Source organism: Pungitius pungitius, chromosome 10 (assembly GCF_949316345.1).
Source record: "Pungitius pungitius chromosome 10, fPunPun2.1, whole genome shotgun sequence".
In the NCBI taxonomy this organism is placed as follows: domain Eukaryota; kingdom Metazoa; phylum Chordata; class Actinopteri; order Perciformes; family Gasterosteidae; genus Pungitius; species Pungitius pungitius.
The window spans coordinates 9,618,184-9,635,274 of record NC_084909.1 but is presented as its reverse complement, the minus strand read 5'-3'; the positions used below and the strand labels follow the sequence as shown (position 1 = coordinate 9,635,274).

The 17,091-nt window shown below is 47.4% G+C and overlaps 1 protein-coding gene across 1 annotated transcript in view; it reads right to left on the bottom strand.

The window, feature by feature from the left end:
- The window catches only part of edar (ectodysplasin A receptor), a 31,017-nt gene extending 19,381 nt beyond the window's left edge, over positions 1–11,636 (bottom strand). Inside the window, exon 1 of the mRNA XM_037488369.2 lies at positions 11,351–11,636. The gene's annotated coding sequence lies outside the window, so the exon portion shown is untranslated. The remainder of the gene's footprint in view (positions 1–11,350) is intronic.
- Between the last annotated feature and the right edge of the window lie 5,455 nt (positions 11,637–17,091).

The window sequence follows — 17,091 nt, the reverse complement described above, 5'->3', positions numbered from 1 at the left end:
TAGGTGGAAAAGCAACGTGGCTTTTTCACTCTTTTCCTTTTCTGGATTTGTGTGTATTTTAAAGGCTTCATTTACTTTTAACCTAATTTGCCCTGTCTTCATTTCTTTTTTTATTATTTTGCTTTTAGTTTCTCTTTTTGTAAGCAACGTGACATAATACATAACAATGGGAAGACGATTAACTCTGCTTCATTAAATAAACGCACATCAACAAACCCATTGACCTTAAAAAATCAATACAAAACAATTTAATGAACGGAGGATGAAAACGATAATTAAAAAGTTAAATAATGTTCCCTGGCCCACAGTGACAAGCATAATGGCTTAATAATGCAAACTCTCAAAGACGAATTAAGTCCGGATCGATATGGACTGCAGCTAAATGTGACAGCCAAATGTGATGGACTAAGCTGGAAGTCATTATGAGGATGATTAGACCCTGTAGGTGAAAGGAGGGGTAGCCGGTGGAAATACCCACAGATCAGCTTGTAGCGGCACATCGAGTCGACAGTTCATGTGAAGTCCCTCTACTCCTCCACCCGTACCTGCCAGTCAGCCTCTTGTATTTATCAGAGTGCTTGTTTTCGTTGTGGGAATGCTTCAGAAATTACATTACATCGCCCATTTATGTACATATGTATGTATTTAAACATTAAATATATTTAAAATCTACATAATATCAAACAATCTTTCCAGTGAAGAATGAAGCACACCCGATAACAGAAAATCGTTGACTATAATTGTGTCTCCACTCCAACAATCTTTGCCTGATTTTGGACTGTAATGTAATAGTAGCACATGGGAGCAATGCAATGAAGCCACACTAAACAGGGTCAGTACACTAAATAGGATAAATAAGTAGAAGCGTTGCCACCTGGTTTACAGCACCATTAAATGGTACCAAACCGTTAACGAGTGTTAAACTTTGCTCTGTCTCTTTTTCCTCGTCTCGTTGATTTCATTTCAATCGCTGATTTCATTGGGACATGAAAAGCCAAATGAGTCTCTTTTTAAAGACATGGTCCTGCTGGACTGTGTGGGAAACTATGTTTGACCATCAGCGCTTTTAGCCTTCTAACGTCGATCCATCACACGGGTTGGTAATGACTTCCTGCCCTCTTAAGGAATAGGCCAATCAGAGAAGAGGGACCTCAGCCAGGAAGCAGACCGACAAACAGATCAGGGATATGAGGTTGAGTTGGGGGGGGGGGGGGGTTATGGGCTCTTTACTCAGCAATTCTGATGACAATTAAATCAGCAGCATGTGGATCCAAGGGGTCTTTGTCATCCTGGTTTTGGTATTTCTAAAAAGGAAAATCTGGTTCCCATTGAAATCGTTTCTTTAACTTTAACTTTTTTTTCTTCCAATCAATGCCACCTCCTCCTCTTTTAACATCTTAAGTGTAAAGATAACAAGTTACTGGGCTGTTAATGCCGATATTGTTGGACTGATGCTACTGTAGCTGATGATTTTTGCCAATAAATATCTAGCTCTAATATGTATATATATATATATATATATTTAGCTTACTAAAAAAAAAATCCACTCTGGCTTCATCAGTAGCAGGTATAGCACATTAAGCTGTAGCTATCCAAAGACTATGGGGGGGGGGAACTAGCAAAAAGAGACAATGACTAAGGTGAATGATCTGAATTGACACAAACAAGTGTGTTTGTAGATAAAACACAAAGCAGAAAACCATTAATGTTGTGGATTCCTCCTCCATCAAGTCTGTCACTTACACCTCCACCAACTCCCTCGAAATAAACCCTCCTTTTGCCGTATATTTTACTCTGAATGGTTGTTCTTGTCAGATTAGCACTCAGAAGAAGGCTACAAAACAAGCCACCACGAAGTAAACCCATCTGTGAAAGATATCGGGATATCATAATCAGACAAACTCTTCTTACAATAGTCTGTAATCATCCGAGAAAGAAATAAGACAATTTTATTCCAGGATAATAGCATGTCATTAACTGAACAGCGACCATAATCATCTACCTGTGCTTCAAATAATCCGCCTGATAAACGTCAAAACCTCGGCCGACTGAGTTGCGCGTTCAAGAATTTGGCCAAACCACTTTTAAGTAATCATAAGTGCCCCCGCTGTCTTTCTCTTCAGAGGTGGAGGAGGAATGCGCTGCTGGCACTTCTGTCTCCTTCTGTGATTTGGAGGCAGCTGCAGAGCAAAATGGATGGGTGGTGGCCGCGCTGTCAGTCAAATGAGACCGACCGCTTTCACCGTCTTTAAAACCTCCAAAACAGAGCTCCCTGATTGGAGGACGCGCTCTGAAAACACAAACGACAATGTGCACTAATCATTATCCCCAGCTCGGCTCGGCGGAGCGTTGCGCCCGACTGACACGTTGGTTGATGTGCGTTCCCTGAAGGAAACAAGGTGGCCATCAAGGCAACTAAATGAGCCGGAAACAGCCCAAGTTTAATGTGCAACGTAATGAGGGCCTGAAAGTTTGATGTGAAAACAAAGCCGTGATTAAAGTGAACCCCCGGCCGACAGCTGGCCGTCGTATGGGGACCCGGTCAGCCGGTTGGGCTTCGCTTGGTGTGGATCCTTGATTGTTTAAACAGTGGGCAGAAACACACAGGGGACATCCGGGGGGACGGAGCGCCGCGTGACGCTTCTTCATCCCTTCCTCATCTCTGCGATTGCTTTAATGACAGACTTTTACCCGTCAGCTTCCCAAAATAAAATAAAAACTAACTGGCACATGAAAAGAAGTCACACACGTACACACACACACACACACACACACTCAGTCAGTCGGGCGCTTTGATTTTGTGCCTGCCGGTGATCTGTCTCTGATCGTCCCTCGCCCCCGTCCTCCCCGTCCTCCCCCCCCCCCCCTACGATCCCTTGTTCCCCTCTTCAGCTCCGCCGGGGCAGAACATCTCTCTGTCTCTGTTTATTCTGCAGCGGCTGTAGGTGGGAACCACGAATCCGTCTGTATGTCTTACTGCTGTCAGAACAAGTCAAATCATAAGATCAAGCAGGATAGATGATAGATGACGGCCTTGTTTTTGGACAGTACGGAACCACTGAGTTCTGACATAATACAAAAGAATCACTGGTTGAAACAAATCGTGTACATTTCATTTTGTCAAATTTGTAATTGTAAGTCGTAGTTGTGTGTTTTCCCCAGCTCTCTTTAAAAGTAATCGGAGGGCTCTTGGTGTTAGGAACCCGATCTGCATATCTGTTGTTTTTTTGCCCTGTCTGTTTTTTTCCATATAGTTTCCACCTCTGGCCCCCACCTTCAGCCCTGCCCCTCTCTTGGGAGCTCAGCTGTGGCTCATTGCAGTGATCACCTGTGGCGGGTATAAGGGCTTCAGTGTTCCCCGGCGCGTCGTCAGTTCGTCCCAGTTCCCAGGCTGGTCTCAGGTGCGTCTACAGAGCTCTCGGAGTTTGTTCACTGTTTTGCATTTTTTGTTCTTTGGGTCCTGCAGAGCCACGTAGTACCACGGAGTACACGGCGGTACGAGACTCGTGATTGTGGTGTCGGACCGCGGGCTTCCACACCAGAACCCTGCCCCAGCTCGGACTACAAGAAGTCGGTGGAGTTGCCCTCCCGACCCCTGTTGAGCCTGAGGAGCATTTTGCTTTACATTTTGAAAGATCTGCTTTGTTTTTGATTCACCTTCTTGGCACAGCGCAAAATAAAGGAATCGGCTGGACATAGTGCTGTTGTGTGCGTGCTTTTGGGTCCACCGACTACACACCCCTTAACAGAACGAACTGACCAAATAATGGACCCAGCCCCCGCAGCAGCACCCCCCTCTAAGGACCACCTGCAGAGGGCGGTTTCCAGCCATGGTACTCTTCTCGGGCAACACCAGCAGGTGCTGCATGAACTACAAGACTCCCAGCGTACCCTCGGGGCCCAGATGACCAAGCTCGGAGGCATGATGCAGAACCTGACGCTCCAACGTCCACCTCCTGAACCGGTGCATGAGGACTTATCCAGCATCCGTGAATCTTTCGTCCCCTCACCCGTACCTTTTGATGGGGCGTCCGGGGAGTGCAGAGGGTTCCTGCTACAGTGTGAATTTGTTTTTAACCAGCAACCCCGCACTTTTTCTTCAGACAATGCTAGGGTAGCCTACACCGTGGGGTTACTGCGTGGCAAGGCGCTGGTGTGGGCTGAAGCGTGGCTCAGCAGGCGCAGTGCAGACCGAGTCACCTACCCGTCCTTCATAGAGCAGTTCAAGAAGGTGTTCAACCACCCGGTTTACGCCAGGGATGTGGTCCAGCGTCTGCTCAGTCTTCGCCAGGGGACGACCAACGCCGCAGAGTATGCTGTCGATTTCCAAATCCTGGCCACTGAGTCTGGTTGGGGCGAGGAGGCGCTAAAGGGGATTTATCGCAACAGTCTTTCGGATCTGTTGAAGGATGAGCTTGCTGTCCGGGAGGTGCCTGAGTCATTAGAGGAGCTACTCACACTCTCCATCAACATTGATAACCGTATTCGGGAACGCCGTCGGGAGAGGAACTACAAGCCCACCACCCCTGCTCGGCAGCTGACTTCCACCTCCACCTTTCAGTTTACGAGCCCTTTTCAACAGTACAGCCCTGCACGCCACCTCTCTCCCACCTCAGCACCCTCCCCCATGGAGCCAGAGGAGCCGATGCAGCTAGGACGGGCCCACCTCTCTCCTGAGGAAAGGGAGAGGCGTTTTCGCTCCGGAAGCTGTCTTTACTGTGGGCAGTTGGGACACCGCCTGGCCGTCTGTCCTGGTCGGCCAAAAGAGAGAGCTCGCCGGTAAGAGTGGGGGTGCTGGCGAGCGATTCAGGGGAGGTTCCCCCTTCCCGGCCCCAATCATTGTTTCCTGTCACCCTGTACCTTTCGTCTGGACCTGTGCACCTTTCCGCACTTATTGACTCAGGGGCCGAACAGAACTTTTTGGACACCACTTTTGTTAGGAGTCAAGACATCACTCTGGAAGCATTAGAACGGCCTCAGCTGGTGAGCGCGTTAGACGGCAGTTCATTGGCTGAGATAACACATCGGACTCAACCCATCTCCCTACTCGTGTCTGGGAATCACAGTCAGAGGATCCAGTTCTATGTTTTCCCTTCCCCTCAAACACCGCTGGTCTTGGGCCTTCCCTGGCTCAAGGATCATAATCCCCAGATTGATTGGGCAGGGGGTAGGATCACAGGCTGGAGCTCCACGTGTCACTCTCGTTGCCTCCGGTCTGCAGTTCCCCGTCAGTTTCCTCCCTCAAGCAAACCAGACACCGCCCTCAGCCTCCCCGCGGTGCCCGAGGAGTACCAGGACCTAGCAGAGGCATTTAGCAAGGAGCGGGCCTTCTCACTTCCTCCTCATCGCCCCTATGATTGCGCCATTGACTTGCTCCCGGGCGCTCCACTTCCCACAAGCCGGCTATATAATCTCACCCGGCCTGAGCGCGAATCCATGGAGAGATACATCACGGACTCTGTTGCTGCAGGAATCATTCGTCCCTCTTCTTCACCGGTGGGAGCGGGATTCTTTTTCGTCTCCAAGAAGGACGGGACCCTCCGTCCCTGCATCGATTACAGAGGTTTGAATCTAATTACTATCAAGAATAAATACCCATTACCGCTTATCTCCTCTGTTTTCGGGTCCTTAGCTGGAGCCAAGATATTCACAAAACTGGATCTCCGCAACGCTTATCATCTGGTGCGTGTTCGGGAGGGGGATGAATGGAAGACTGCCTTTAATACACCGTTGGGACACTTTGAATACTTGGTGATGCCATTTGGATTGACTAATGCCCCTGCAGTCTTTCAGGCACTGGTCAATGACGTGCTACGTGACTTTCTTAACCGGTTTGTGTTTGTGTACATTGACGACATTCTCATCTTCTCTCCCAATCCCCAAGAGCACGTTAACCATGTCCGCCAGGTTCTGCAGCGACTGCTGGAGAATAAACTATTCATTAAGGCTGAGAAGTGTGAATTCCACGTCACCTCCGTGCAGTTCCTGGGTGTCTTCATCGAGGAGGGGCAAGTGAGAAAGGACCCGGAGAAGGTAAAGGCAGTGACGGAATGGCCAGTACCCACCTCTCGTAAGAAGCTACAGCAGTTCCTGGGGTTTGCTAATTTTTATAGACGATTCATACGGGACTACAGCCGTACAGCTGCACCACTGACTCAACTCACCTCCTCCAAGGTACCTTTTACTTGGTCCCCAGCAGCAGACAAGGCCTTTTGCGCCCTCAAGGACCGTTTCGCCACGGCCCCAATCCTGGTCCACCCAGACGAGACCCGCCAGTTTGTTGTCGAAGTTGACGCCTCAGACACCGGCGTCGGAGCCGTACTATCCCAACGGTCAGCTGTCGACTCTAAACTCCACCCTTGTGCTTTCTTCTCTCACAGACTTTCCCGGACAGAGAGGAACTACGACGTGGGCAACAGAGAACTGTTGGCAGTCAAGTTAGCCTTAGAGGAGTGGAGGCACTGGTTGGAGGGAGCGACACACCCCTTTGTTGTCTGGACCGACCACCGCAATTTGGAATATATTCATACGGCCCGACGTCTCAACTCACGCCAGGCCCGCTGGGCTTTATTTTTTGCACGTTTTAATTTTACAATCACCTATCGGCCGGGACACAAGAACACAAAGCCGGACGCCCTCTCCCGTCAGTTTGGCCCCGAGGAGGGTGACTCAACTCTGGACACCATCCTTCCTGCCTCGTGCGTGCTTGGAGCGGTTACCTGGGAGATCGAGAGGGTGGTACGTGAGGCCCAGAACACCCAACCCGACCCCGGGGGGGGCCCGCCGAATCGCCTGTTTGTTCCGGTGTCCGTCCGTTCCAAGGTCCTAAGGTGGGCCCATGAGTCCCGCCTCTCTGGTCATCCTGGTATCCGACGAACGATACAGTGGCTTCGCCGCAGTTTCTGGTGGTCATCCCTTGAGGAGGACGCTCGTTCGTATGTGCTGGCCTGCACTACGTGTGCCCGCAACAAGGCATCACACCGCACCCCGATGGGTCTGCTGCGACCACTCCCGGTACCCCAACGTCCATGGTCACACATCGCAGTGGACTTTGTAACTGGTTTCCCTCCATCCGACGGCCACACTGTCATTCTGACGGTGGTGGACCGTTTTTCGAAGGCGGCTCATTTCGTTCCCTTGCCCAAGCTCCCATCAGCTCGTGAGACCGCCGATTTGCTGGTTCAGCATGTTTTTCGGCTTCATGGCATCCCTGCAGACATAGTTTCCGACCGTGGCCCGCAGTTCTCCTCCCAGCTTTGGAAGGCATTCTGTCACACCCTCGGAGCCACGGCCAGCCTTTCCTCAGGATTCCACCCACAGACTAATGGTCAGACAGAGAGGCTGAACCAGGAGCTTGAGGCCTTCCTCAGGTGTGCGACCACCACCGATCCCTCCTCATGGAGCCGTCACCTTCCATGGATTGAGTACGCCCACAATTCCCACACGTCAACGGCCACTGGCCTGTCCCCATATGAGGCCTCCTTGGGATATCAGCCCCCCCTGTTCCCCAGCCAGGAAGTTGAGGTTGCTGTTCCATCAGTCCTGAGCAATGCCCGTCGTTGTAGGAGAGCCTGGAAAGCGGCTCGCGCCGCGTTGCTTCGCACAGCAGAGCAGAACAGGAGGGTGGCGGACCGAAAACGCACACCCGCCCCCACCTACCGGATCGGCCAGTCTGTGTGGCTCTCGTCCAAGGACATCCCCCTGCGCACTGAGTCTAGAAAGCTCTCCGCCAGATATATCGGTCCCTTCCCCATCATCTCAATCATCAACCCAGTCTCTGTCAAATTACAGTTGCCACGCTCCATGAGGATTCACCCAGTATTCCATGTCTCCCTCCTTAAGCCAGTGGTCTCCAGCCATCTCAACCCCCCTCCAGAACCCCCTCCACCCCCCCGTCTCATTGAGGGGGGGCCCGTCTACACTGTTAATCGACTTCTGGATGTGCGCCGTCGGGGCAGGGGGCATCAGTACTTGGTGGACTGGGTGGGTTACGGACCAGAGGAGCGATGTTGGGTGCCCCGTTCCCGGATCATGGACCCGGAGCTCATTAGAGATTTCCGACGTCGGAACCCAGATCGTCTGAGCGGTTCGCCAAGGGGCTCCCGTTGAGGGGGGGGTACTGTTAGGAACCCGATCTGCATATCTGTTGTTTTTTTGCCCTGTCTGTTTTTTTCCATATAGTTTCCACCTCTGGCCCCCACCTTCAGCCCTGCCCCTCTCTTGGGAGCTCAGCTGTGGCTCATTGCAGTGATCACCTGTGGCGGGTATAAGGGCTTCAGTGTTCCCCGGCGCGTCGTCAGTTCGTCCCAGTTCCCAGGCTGGTCTCAGGTGCGTCTACAGAGCTCTCGGAGTTTGTTCACTGTTTTGCATTTTTTGTTCTTTGGGTCCTGCAGAGCCACGTAGTACCACGGAGTACACGGCGGTACGAGACTCGTGATTGTGGTGTCGGACCGCGGGCTTCCACACCAGAACCCTGCCCCAGCTCGGACTACAAGAAGTCGGTGGAGTTGCCCTCCCGACCCCTGTTGAGCCTGAGGAGCATTTTGCTTTACATTTTGAAAGATCTGCTTTGTTTTTGATTCACCTTCTTGGCACAGCGCAAAATAAAGGAATCGGCTGGACATAGTGCTGTTGTGTGCGTGCTTTTGGGTCCACCGACTACACACCCCTTAACACTTGGAGTCTTTCTTCTACTCGGATCATTCTCTCAGTCACAGCAGCAGCGAGTCATGACGAATGAAGGGATCATTCGGAGCACAAAGCCTCATCAACCCATTGAAAAAAGTAAAGACTCAAGTTAATCGCTTACTCAGAGGCTTGAAAGTTGCAAACCAACAGAAGAATTAATGCCCACTTGTGGTAAATGTGCACTTTTAACCTGCCACCAAACAACAGGGCGGATCACACACCAGGTCCTACCACCAATCTGCACAGGTTGCCTCGACCCACCACACAACCCCCCCACCTGCCATCCCTCCACCAAGAGACACCACAATTTGCTGTTCAGCACGCAACAATTTCTTTTGCTTTCATCTTAAAAGGCACAAACTCTCGAATGAATCATAAACTGATGATTGGCAAGACCTCCCCCACTACTTCTGTTTTTTTTTGTACTTCTTATTCTTCTGGCACTACATGTACACTTGAACGTAATGAAATGCAGCCATCCCCTCCTTGTTTATGGCTCTCACTCTGAATTACTGTCCTGGTGCCTGTGAGTTATGTAGCACTATTTTTATTGTCAGATGCCTTTTGTTTGCTCTTTTCAACAACAGCTTGCATCAATCTGGGCCCTACAGACCATCAGTGTCGAGCAAATACAGAACCTTTGGGATACGGACACAGAATATACTGCTAATTATAGATCAAACTTTAGCCTGGACTTCATCAGTGAATTGTATTGTTTGTTCATTTATAGCTGTCAGGGTAAATTCCCACTGAACGTGCAGTCTCGTTCATTAAATCATTGGAACTTCTCCTTTTGTTTTAACAGGAGCCTACATCTCCACTGAGTACTTCTGTGAAGTCTATTTGTGCCGAAAAGGTAAATGTGAGTACCCCATTAGGGATAAAACAGACTCTGACATTTTGGATCCTGACTATAAATCATTTGCCTACAAAATGATTACAGTTTACACAGAATTTAAACAATTCTTGCCCATCGGACGTGGTTCTGGTAAGGCGTGGCAGATAAAAGCCTCATTAAGTGGTAACCCTAATGAGCTCAAACAACTTCACTTCCTGACATGAACCTTCTAACGAAATTTAATGGAGCATTATGGAACATTTGACCCCAACAGGCCTCCTGAGCTCTAAAGAAGGAAATGGGATCCGCAGAGTGAATTGGAATCAGCTGGGACATGAATCCCAACAACAACTTTTCACATTAAAAAGGTCCTTTCCCCTTTGATGACACAAGGAATTTGGCCATTGTGTGAATTCTAGTACGAGGCAAGCACGGAGCGACACAGAGCGCGCAAAATCAACGAAAATGATCCCCTCGCTCCAGTCTAGTGCAGGATGATCACGGCCACAGGCGCTGCCCGGCTTTGTTACTTTTTCTACCTTCATCCTTTAAATCCTGCAGAAACCGTAATAAGTTCTTTTGAAGATGAGTTACACTCGCTCCCCTGTTTCTGCTCTGCGCCTCCTTCGCCTCTCTAACCTGCGAACATGAAAGATCCATCCAATGGCAGCGGAGACGAGCTGCGCTGGGGGCTGCAGGTGGAGAGAGAGAGAGAGACACAGATATAGAGGGATAGAAAGAGAGAGGTGGGAGGTTGGGTGTGTGTGTGTGGGGGGGGGGGGGGGATGGAGGGTATAGACGGATTGAGTTCCACCTCCAGCAGCTACAGTTCAAAGCCAGCCAGCAGACTTCAGAGGGCTCGGCAGGACCCGGCATGTCCCCAGCCAGGCCGAGCTGCCTGTCTGCGGGCAGGACTCCCCCCCCACCCACCCACCCCGCACCCCCCGGGGGCCCTCGGGCCCGGGACAGCCAGGCGGCACCAAGAAAACAATTATGCAGACAGGGGAGAAAGGTGTGCAAGGTCACACACACACACTCGCTCAAACACACAGCCATAGAGAGAGAGAGAGAGAGAGAGAGAGAGGACTACTGCGTTGGGATGATTGTGTTATCATCACAATATAATAACGCAAACGCCTTTGTCATTGCCAATTTCTTTACTCTGTTCACACTGATCAAAAGCATCACAAGAGAATGAAGTCAGTCACGTCTGCAGCATATTTTGGATTTAAAAAACAAAAACCAAATGCCAGTCTTGTCATGAAGCGATCCAGCCAGAACAGTGAAGCTGGTGGTGTGAGAAACCATCTCATGGGCTACAAACGTTGCACCAACACGCAGAGGAGCTGTCACAAACTTCAAAACCTCTCTGGGGATTTGCCTGTTGCACACAGTGCAATGTTTAAAAATGATTATTAATTCATTCATTATTAATACTAAATTATTATTTCTCCAAACTAATCCACATGACAACTCCTGATCCAATATCAATCAGTGCGGTCCATTAAACGAGATGTCATCCAAAAAGCAGTGTTTAATACTTCTGCATTTTTGACACAAAACATTAATGTGCATTTCTTAACCTTAGATGTATTGTTGTTGTTTTTTTACTTGCATCTGCAGTGTTTCTGTCCAAAACCCTGCATGCCATATGCAACAAACAAAAAAATAGGAATGTCACCTCGTGCTTATTTTAGGTTAACCTACAACAAAGCACACTTATTTTGGGGGCATAACAGCCTAAGTATAGCTTAGGAATTTCCCGGCGGTCTTGCACAAATCCGTCCTTGCATTCCAGGGAGCGGAGCCGCTCAGACGTCTTACCTGGAGCTCGGAGAAGGGGCGCGCGCTGGTTCGGATCTGCTGGCGGGCAGACCAGGTGGGTGACCTGATGATCGGTGATCAATCTCCGGCGTGGTGTCGGGTAAGCATCGCCGAGGGGACTGGCTGTCTGTGAGTTTTTACTCAGTGCGAGTTGCCCTCTCAGCCTCCGCTTCGCTGCATGTCGGTGTGTCTGCAGACTCCTCCTTGATGAGGACTAAAGAAAAGTTTTCTCCGCCCTTTGTGTGAGACAGATTAACGTGTACGGTCCGTTGTCCCAGGTAGACGCTCGGCGGGGGCAATTAACGTGCTGCAGGCTGCGACTCACCCGCGCCATCTAGTGGTCGCGTGCGTGTATTGTCGTTTATCTATTATAACTATCATCATGGGCCTATACGTTTGCTTTACTGTACACCTAAACAATTAGATATAATTCTATTTCGCTTGTTTTATACTCTTGGCAATGCGTTTCAGACGAACAAATTATAGCACTTAAAATGACCCTTATTTATAACTTAGACCCTTATAAGTTGTAAATCGCCATATTTAATAAATTTGCACTTTCTTGTTTCTTGTTCTTTTGACTTTGTATCCTTATGGTTGAGATGGACTTATTGTAAGTCGCTTTGGATAAAAGCGTCAGCTTAATGACATGAAATGTTTCATATAAAGGCTACAAGTTACTGTTTTTATTATCAATTCATTTTCCTATTTTTCCTAAATAGTTTGGAAATGACACGTTTAGAGCCCAAATTGATATCTTAGAAATTGCTCATTCAAAAGCACCAAAATATCACACACGTTTTGTGTATATTTGTAGAATGTACTGATGCATATGCTGCAGAAAGGTTATGTTGCACGATTACAGCTGCCATCATTACATATTGCCACAATGACCACTTTTACTACCACTTAAATTTCAGATTTGGTATAATTAGTTTTGGTACGGTACAGTCAGCAGAAACAAACATATAAGATGCTAAATATAAATATTGACCACAGTATTCATTGGTAGGCAGAGTCAGGCAAGTTGTTTCAGATGGCCAATTGTCTTTGAAACACAAGCTATTAATTGGTTTGAATGTGTGTGTGTGTGTGTGTGTGTGTGTGTGTGACTTTGTGCGGTATAAATGACTGGTGCCTGTTGTCTGAGTCGGACTAAAGCTTGGACTTTAGTTCTCCTCCTCCTCTTCCTCCTCCTCTTTCTTTCCGCTGCTTCTCTTTTTCACATCCACAGGAAGGGTGAGATAAAAGAGGGGCTTTGAAAACACTGGGAGTCCTGTAATTACTCCCTCTCCCTCTTTCCCCCCCGTCCCTACTTTTCTCTTTTTTTCTGTATCGCCATCGTCTATCTCCTTCTTGGTAACTCTCTCATCCGTCCTTTCACCTTCTGTGTCGCTCTCTCAGTCAGACTCCCTCTCCCTTTCTCCATCCACTTCTTCTCTTTTTCCTCTCTCTCTCTCTCTCCCTCTGCGTCCCCCTCTTTCTTTGAGCGGCTCATTGATGTCGATCCAGGGGCTTCCTGACTGAAAGGGAGGATGAGAGGAGAAGAGATTAGATGAGAAGAGAGGATAAAGAGAGGATGAGGAAAGGATAACAAGAAGACTGATGAGTTCTGCTGAGAGAATGACGGCTGCTCTGTCACAGACCTGACAAAAAAACACATATTAAGCAAAACCTCTATTTACTATGATGGATGTCGTAACACAAAAACACAAGCAAGGGAATCTTCATAAACGGAAATCTGGTATGAGAAGATAGGATGTGTTGAGATAATGGGACACTTGATGTATGTGCCACTACAACGAGGCATAGTGTGGCTACAAGGATTTAATAAGATCAGATGTGATCAAGTAAAAGATTATATGATTAAGATGCATAATATAGAATAGTATAGAGTTACACATCCTCGACACACTGCACAATCCCTGTGGGGAAATGTGGTTGTTGCAGTATTAATTAGAAAGATACAGCAAACTAATACATATTGTTAAATAAGAACGGAGAGTTATGACAAACAGCATTCCTGATAGATTAATATATTTGAATGATTACCCATGTGTTGTTTTGAATCCTCTGGTCCAAATTCAGATATTGACATTAACACTTTAAGTGTAAAGTGTAAAATGTGGAAGACTGTAACTTCATTATTTTCTTTCATATTTCCTGTTCACCCAATATATAGTCCTCAGGTGCTGCCTTCCTGCTTTACTTCTTTCTCAGTGAATATATGTTATCATCAGCGGTGCATGTCTTGAAACTCTCAGGTCCAAACGCATTCATGCTGGAGATCAGAGTTGTTAGGATTCGGTGGTGGAGCAGCTGTCACACGCGGCCTGCCCGGTTTAACACTCCCTCAGCTCCACATCAAAGTACTGTAGCTCAGAGAAGATCGCAGTCAGTGGAGGCCTAATTTAATGCTTGGTGATATGGGTAAAAGGGTCAATTCAATTTGCAGCAAAATCTTTAAAAGCAAACTTCCTCTTGCTTTTCATGTGCCTCAAGGAGACTCAACCCCAGAAGAAGAAAGAGAACTCTTCAAAGATAAAATCACTGCATTACAGAAAATGTATTATATTTATATTGATATTTTTCTCCTTATATTTCAGATGTATGTTATTAACTTTGTGTGCATTTAAACTAAGGCCATTCAAATAAATAAGACAAACATTTCAAATTTATACATTACTCACGGTATATCTACAGTTTAATCTGATTCAATGTCACATTCCCACACAATAAAGTAAAACAAATGCGTCACATCTGAGGTGACGAAAAACAAAACTTTTGGTGTAACCCTAACGAAATATTTTGATAACACTTTTCTTTTACAAGAACACAAAAATGCTGAACAATTGGACCTACCACAGACCCTGTGGCCTTCTTAGTACCCCAGCTAGCCCCCCCCCCCCCCCCCCCCCTCATGCGCATCTGTCTGTGAGAACACACTCACGTTCTCTAACTACTGTTCAACAAGGAAGCAAAGAGCCGGTTGCCATGGTAACTGCGGTGTCAGCTAACCTACTTTTGCATGAACGAAGGACATTGGTCGATGGGAGAGAGGTGCGCGGTGTAGGTACATAGAGAAGGTTCACACGCACACACACACACACACACACACACACACAATACATATTCATTACATTTGATTGTCTCGGGCAATCTTTTCCCAATTAGTGGGAGAACGCCTGTGTTTGCAGGGAAATGATTGGCTTGAATGAGAGGTATTATTGATGTTAATGATGTTAAAGGGCACATCGGGAGTACATGAAACGTTGGTGAACCCTGTAGCTAAAATTGGGCTGCTGCAGAAGACACAAAAACAAACACGTCATGCATGCGTTGTCGGGTCAACTCAAGTTTATTTTCTTATCCCATCATCACAAGAATTTCCCAAAGGACACCATTTAATTATGAAATAATGACTTTTTATTATTGCAGATATTGTGGTAAAGTATTCAGCATAATACAATCCAGAGCATAAAGCACCAAAAGCTCACCGGACAAACATAAGAGGCCTTACTAACTTACCTCGCTGAGCCATGAGACACCGGTCACCACTCACTGACCCGACCCGTAACAAATATAAATGCAATTTAAAAAAGGTGAGGGAGGAAACTCCCCTTACAAGCAGTGCATAGCTCGCCATAATGTGCTGGCCGGGCCTCACACAGTCTGGGCATGGACATTACTCTTTTAAAATACAATGAAACAGAGAGCTCCAACATGTGAATGCGTTATCGCTAAGGTGCGTCATCAAGTGTGTGTAAAGTAATAAATGCAACTCAAAGTAAACATTACCTCGCTCTATCATGAGAACTTTGAAATGCACGTGGGAGAATCAGTATATGACAAATGTCAAGTTGACTCTACTCTTTAACAGCATCCACCTCTTGTGTGTTAGTGACAGCGTCCTGCAGGGGGCCCTGACTATGTTGCTTAAAAGGATTGAGGGGATTTTCATTCAATATTACTTCTTTGGTTCGCATCTCCCTGCAGTTCCCCTTTCTAAATTCTGATTCATTGGCTGTGGAGAGTTGTGTTTAAGCAGATGAAACCCGCTGGGCATGAGACATGAGTGGACGTGATAAAGAGAGAGGGAAGAGACCACGAATTATGGCTCGTCGCCAGCACTTGTGGGCCGCTGCGCCAGTGAGGCGTCGACAATCAGGGCTTCGACAACAACAACGAAAACAACAACATCGCACTCGTTCTCAGTGGCTGAATTACTGTGGCATTGTGATGTTCTGCAGCCACAGGGAGGTCTCCTTCGATGAAATGAAAGAGCAGCTGCGACTCACAGCTGAGCTGAAAAAGCACGACACACGTCTTTAAGTCATTACTGCTGCGGAGGACTTGACCTTCACTTGATTTGGGGAGTTTTCTTTCCTTCTTCTGGTTCCACCTCCAGCCGACAAATATTCAATTTGTGCTGCTTTGTGTGAAGCTGTGCAGCGGATAGGACCATGAAAAGTGACTGAAGGAGTTGATTATTCAGCACTTCAGTCTCAATTTAGTTCATTCGCTTTCATTGTGTTACGTGCATTTCCGCTAAGATTGTCTGAACCATTTGAATGAGGCTAATGGAGTAATTTAGTTCATTCCAAACTCAAATAAAACATTCGCAACACTAAAACTGTAGGTACTTTTTGGGGTAATAAAACACAACACACAATGTTTTAGTGTACAGCGTGTGGGTGGCAGACACACACACACACACACAAAAACACACACAGCTTCTTCCTCATTGTACGCTTAAGCGGCGTGATTTTCATCATGGGTGGTAGATAGTGGGCCCACCCCTCAACCTGGAAGGCGTCACTGTGTCACACACACACAAACACACACACACACTTGGCTCTATCACTCCCTACACACCTCTAGGGCTGCATGTGAGAGAGGAGCAGGTCTGAACAGGTGGACGAGCATACAGCGAGTCTGCAGTCCCGGCTCAGAAACAAAACACACACACACACATAATTACTTCTAATTTAAGTGAGTTGTGTCCATCACATATCACATGACAGCATTAATGAGTTTTTGCCACAGCATTGAACATTTCAGTTTAAATCCCTATATATTTTCCTATATAGTATCGCTTATATTGCTCATATAGTCTATGTGATCCATACGATAGTCCCGCCTCGACTGTGCAACACCATTTTTTTGTATTATTCAAATTGAATCGTTCGAAACAGGGGAAATAAAAATAATAAATGATGTCCACCAGGAGTCGCTAAAACCCATCTTTTTCATTTAAATAAATACCTGTTTTTCAGATGGATGTGTTGACTGAGGCGACGCGCCTGTCAGGGCGTCACGCGGCGAGGCACCCAACGCTTTGTGATCGATTCAAAAAAGCAAACTAAACTAATCAAGCGCGAACATGAATGTTCCGTCTTGCTCAAACTTGGGTCACACCAAAAAAACCTTGATGTTGAACATGCGGTTGAAAAACTGCACAATATGCCCGGTAATTTGTGTTAATTGACACCCAAATCTCGATTAAGTTTAGTAGGCTTTCCTCGTGGAGGCCTAACAGTTGCTTGGTGAGCACTGGGATGACAGAAAAAACTCCCGGACTGTGTGTGTGTGTGTGTGTTTCTGTTCTTGTTTGTCTGTCTCTATCGTCCCCCCCAGGTTTGTATCCCTCTTATTTGTTCTCGCTCTCCTTCTTCCAGCCCCTATCAATCTGGCTGTGCAGCGTGAGCGCGCACCGCATTTCGGATCGGCGCGCGGATGAT